The following is a 6,000-nucleotide window of genomic DNA, read 5'->3' on the forward strand; positions in this document are numbered from 1 at the left end:
TAAACCGGAAACATACCTATAAGAGAAACTGCACAAAAGGTTAAAGGGTGTTCCAATCATGATGGAATAATATGTCCTGCCCACAAGAAGAGGCTCCACCCTCCCAATGCCCACTGTACCTCTTTCTGTGGGCAGGGCTATGTACCATTCAAGTGTAGCAGGTGCTACCTTACCTTTTCCTGGTGCTAACTCATGCACAAAACAACCACGGCTCGCTCGACCCCCAGTACACCGGAAACATACCTGTAAGAGAAACTGCACAACAAGTTTAAGCGTGTTCCAGTCATGATTGGAAAATATGCCTTGCCCCCAAGAAGAGGTTCCACCCTCCCAATGCCCAATGGAACTCTTGTTGAGGTCAGGGCTATGTATCATGCAAGTGTAGCAGGTGCTACCTTACCTTTTCCTGGTTCCAACTTATGCAAAATACATCCACGGCTCGCTCGACCCCCAGTAAACCCGGACACATACTGTACCTGCAAGAGAAGCTGCACAACAGGTTTAAGGGTGTTCCAATCATGCCTGCCCCCAAGAAGAGGTTCCACCCTCCCAATGCCCACTGAACCTATTTTTGGGGGCAGGCCTATGTAGAATGCAAGTGTAGCAGGTGCTACCTTACCTTTTCCTGGTTCCAACTTATGCAAAATACATCCACGGCTCGCTCGACCCCCAGTTAACCCGGACACATACTGTACCTGCAAGAGAAGCTGCACAACAGGTTTAAGGGTGTTCCAATCATGCCTGCCCCCAAGAAGAGGTTCCACCCTCCTAATGCCCACTGAACCTATTTTTGGGGGCAGGCCTATGTAGAATGCAAGTGTAGCAGGTGCTACCTTACCTTTTACTGGTTGCAACTTATGCAAAATACAACCATGGTTCGCTCGACCCCCAGTAAACCGGAAACATACCTATAAGAGAAACTGCACAAAAATTCCAATCATGATGGAATAATATGTCCTGCCCACAAGAAGAGGCTCCACCCTCCTAATGCCCACTGTACCTCTTTCTGTGGGCAGGGCTATGTACCATTGAAGTGTAGCAGGTGCTACCTTACCTTTTCCTGGTGCTAACTCATGCACAAAACAACCACGGCTCGCTCGACCCCCAGTACACCGGAAACATACCTGTAAGAGAAACTGCACAACAAGTTTAAGCGTGTTCCAGTCATGATTGGAAAATATGCCTTGCCACCAAGAAGAGGTTCCACCCTCCCAATGCCCAATGCAACTCTTTTTGAGGTCAGGGCTATGTATCATGCAAGTGTAGCAGGTGCTACCTTACCCGATCCTGGTTCCAACTTATGCAATATACAACCATGGCTCGCTCGACACCCCAGTAAACCAGAAACATACCTGTAAGAGAAACTGCACAACAGGTTTAAGGGTGTTCCAATATTGATGGGAATATATTATCTTCCCCATGGAAGAGATTACACCCTCTCAATTCCCACTGGACCTCTTTTTGGGGGCAGGCCTATGTAGAATGCAAGTGTAGCAGGTGCTACCTTACCTTTTCCTTGTTGCAACTTATGCAAAATACAACCATGGTTTGCTCGACCCCCAGTAAACCGGAAACATACCTATAAGAGAAACTGCACAAAAGGTTAAAGGGTGTTCCAATCATGATGGAATAATATGTCCTGCCCACAAGAAGAGGCTCCACCCTCCCAATGCCCACTGTACCTCTTTCTGTGGGCAGGGCTATGTACCATTCAAGTGTAGCAGGTGCTACCTTACCTTTTCCTGGTGCTAACTCATGCACAAAACAACCACGGCTCACTCGACCCCCAGTACACCGGAAACATACCTGTAAGAGAAACTGCACAACAAGTTTAAGCGTGTTCCAGTCATGATTGGAAAATATGCCTTGCCCCCAAGAAGAGGTTCCACCCTCCCAATGCCCAATGGAACTCTTTTTGAGGTCAGGGCTATGTATCATGCAAGTGTAGCAGGTGCTACCTTACCTTTTCCTGGTTCCAACTTATGCAAAATACATCCACGGCTCGCTCGACCCCCAGTAAACCCGGACACATACTGTACCTGCAAGAGAAGCTGCACAACAGGTTTAAGGGTGTTCCAATCATGCCTGCCCCCAAGAAGAGGTTCCACCCTCCCAATGCCCACTGAACCTATTTTTGGGGGCATGCCTATGTAGAATGCAAGTGTAGCAGGTGCTACCTTACCTTTTCCTGGTTGCAACTTATGCAAAATACAACCATGGTTCGCTCGACCCCCAGTAAACCGGAAACATACCTATAAGAGAAACTGCACAAAAGGTTAAAGAGTGTTCCAATCATGATGGAATAATATGTCCTGCCCACAAGAAGAGGCTCCACCCTCCTAATGCTAACTGTACCTCTTTCTGTGGGCAGGGCTATGTACCATTCAAGTGTAGCAGGTGCTACCTTACCTTTTCCTGGTGCTAACTAATGCACAAAACAACCATGGCTCGCTCGACCCCCAGTACACCGGAAACATACCTGTAAGAGAAACTGCACAACAAGTTTAAGCGTGTTCCAGTCATGATTGGAAAATATGCCTTGCCACCAAGAAGAGGTTCCACCCTCCCAATGCCCAATGCAACTCTTTTTGAGGTCAGGGCTATGTATCATGCAAGTGTAGCAGGTGCTACCTTACCCGATCCTGGTTCCAACTTATGCAATATACAACCATGGCTCGCTCGACACCCCAGTAAACCGGAAACATACTGATGGGGCAGGTCCCATCTTGGCAGGGGATGGCGCTGGCGTCGCCAGCCGCCATCCCCCGCCAGTGCCATGGCGATGGTGAGAAGGGGACGCGCGCGCACGAGAGGCGCGCGCGTCCCCTTCCGACGGCGCTTCCATCCGTTCCCCCGGGTCCCCGCCGGCTTGCCGGCGGTAACCTGGGGTCCCCGCCGCCTGCCCGCATCCCCCCCTAACCCCCCCTAACCCTGTCCGTCTCCCTGAGGCGGAGACGGACAGGGTTTCCGTCGCGCTGGCGACGGAGACTGAGACGCGCGTGCGCGTGAGACGCACGCGCGTCTCAATGTATTCGCTGGCGCGGCTGCTGGCGGGTCGCCAGCGCGGACATTCTGGCGATCTGCCAGCCAGGATGGGACCTGCCCCATCTGTACCTGTAAGAGAAACTGGACAACAGTTTTAAGGGTGTTCCAATATTGATGGGAATATATTATCTTCCCAATGGAAGAGATTACACCCTCTCAATTCCCACTGGACCTCTTTTTGGGGGCAGGCCTATGTAGAATGCAAGTGTAGCAGGTGCTACCTTACCTATTCCTTGTTGCAACTTATGCAAAATACAACCATAGTTCGCTCGACCCCCAGTAAACCGGAAACATACCTATAAGAGAAACTGCACAAAAGGTTAAAGGGTGTTCCAATCATGATGGAATAATATGTCCTGCCCACAAGAAGAGGCTCCACCCTCCCAATGCCCACTGTACCTCTTTCTGTGGGCAGGGCTATGTACCATTCAAGTGTAGCAGGTGCTACCTTACCTTTTCCTGGTGCTAACTCATGCACAAAACAACCACGGCTCACTCGACCCCCAGTACACCGGAAACATACCTGTAAGAGGAACTGCACAACAAGTTTAAGCGTGTTCCAGTCATGATTGGAAAATATGCCTTGCCCCCAAGAAGAGGTTCCACCCACCCAATGCCCAATGGAACTCTTTTTGAGGTCAGGGCTATGTATCATGCAAGTGTAGCAGGTGCTACCTTACCTTTTCCTGGTTCCAACTTATGCAAAATACATCCACGGCTCGCTCGACCCCCAGTAAACCCGGACACATACTGTACCTGCAAGAGAAGCTGCACAACAGGTTTAAGAGTGTTCCAATTATGCCTGCCCCCAAGAAGAGGTTCCACCCTCCCAATGCCCACTGAATCTATTTTTGGGAGCATGCCTATGTAGAATGCAAGTGTAGCAGGTGCTACCTTACCTTTTCCTTGTTGCAACTTATGCAAAATACAACCATGGTTCGCTCGACCCCCAGTAAACCGGAAACATACCTATAAGAGAAACTGCACAAAAGGTTAAAGGGTGTTCCAATCATGATGGAATAATATGTCCTGCCCACAAGAAGAGGCTCCACCCTCCTAATGCCCACTGTACCTCTTTCTGTGGGCAGGGCTATGTACCATTCAAGTGTAGCAGTTGCTACCTTACCTTTTCCTGGTGCTAACTCATGCACAAAACAACCACGGCTCGCTCGACCCCCAGTACACTGGAAACATACCTGTAAGAGAAACTGCACAACAAGTTTAAGCGTGTTCCAGTCATGATTGGAAAATATGCCTTGCCACCAAGAAGAGGTTCCACCCTCCCAATGCCCAATGGAACTCTTTTTGAGGTCAGGGCTATGTATCACGCAAGTGTAGCAGGTGCTACCTTACCCGATCCTGGTTCCAACTTATGCAATATACAACCATGGCTCGCTCGACACCCCAGTAAACTGGAAACATACCTGTAAGAGAAACTGCACAACAGGTTTAAGGGTGTTCCAATATTGATGGGAATATATTATCTTCCCCATGGAAGAGATTACACCCTCTCAATTCCCACTGGACCTCTTTTTGGGGGCAGGCCTATTTAGAATGCAAGTGTAGCAGGTGCTACCTTACCTTTTCCTGGTTGCAACTTATGCAAAATACAACCATGGTTCGCTCGACCCCCAGTAAACTGGAAACATACCTGCAAAAGAAGCGGCACAAAATGTTAATGGGTGTTCCAGTCAGGATGCAAAAAACGCCCTGCCCCCAAAAAGAGGCTCCACTCTCCCAATTCCCATTGTACCTCTTTCTGCGGGTATGGCTATGTACCATGCAAGTGTAGCAGGTGCTACCTTACCTTTTCCTGGTGAAAACTTATGCCAAAAAAAAGTAAAGCTCACTTGAACCCAAGTAAAAAGGAAACATACCTGGAAGAGAAACTGCACAAAAGGTTTTATTTGGCTCCAGTCATCATGGAAAAACATTTCCTACCCCCAAGAAGAGTCTTCACCCCCCCCTTCCCCCCCCCCCCTATGCCTAATGTTTTTCTTTTTGGGAGGAAGGGCTATGTACAATGCAAGTGCAAGTGTAGCAGGTGCTACCTTACCTTTTCCTGGTTCCAACTTATGCAAAATACATCCACGGCTCGCTCGACCCCCAGTAAACCCGGACACATACTGTACCTGCAAGAGAAGCTGCACAACAGGTTTAAGGGTGTTCCAATCATGCCTGCCCCCAAGAAGAGGTTTCACCCTCCCAATGCCCACTGTACCTCTTTCTGTGGGCAGGGCTAAGTACCATTCAAGTGTAGCAGGTGCTACCTTACCTTTTCCTGGTGCTAACTCATGCACAAAACAACCACGGCTCGCTCGACCCCCAGTACACGGGAAACATATCTGTAAGGGAAACTGCACAACAGGTTTAAGCGTGTTCCAGTCATGATTGGAAAATATGCCTTGTCCCCAAGAAGAGGTTCCACCCTCCCAATGCCCAATGGACCTCTTTTTTTGGAGGTCAGGGTTATGTATCATGCAAGTGTAGCAGGTGCTACCTTACCCTATACTGGTTCCAACTTATGCAATATACAACCATGGCTCGCTTGACACCCCAGTAAACCGGAAACATACCTGTAAGAGAAACTGCACAACAGGATTAAGGGTGTTCCAATATTGATGGGAATATATTATCTTCCCCATGGAAGAGATTACACCCTCTCAATTCCCACTGGACCTCTTTTGGGGGCAAGCCTATGTAAAATGCAAGTGTAGCAGGTGCTACCCTACCTTTTCCTGGTGCTAACTCATGGACAATACAACGACAGCTTGCTTGACCCCAGTAAACAGGAAACATACCAGTAAGAGAAGCTGCACAACAGGTTTAAGGGTGTTCCAAGCATGGTGGGAAAACATGCCCTGCCTCCATAAAGAGGTTCCACCCTCCCAATGCCCACTGAACCTTTTTTGGGGGGTAGGCCTATGTAGAATGCAAGTGTAGCAGGTGCTACCT

The sequence above is a fragment of the Crinia signifera genome, chromosome 1 (assembly GCF_055691185.1).
Source record: "Crinia signifera chromosome 1, ASM5569118v1, whole genome shotgun sequence".
Lineage (NCBI taxonomy): Eukaryota > Metazoa > Chordata > Amphibia > Anura > Myobatrachidae > Crinia > Crinia signifera.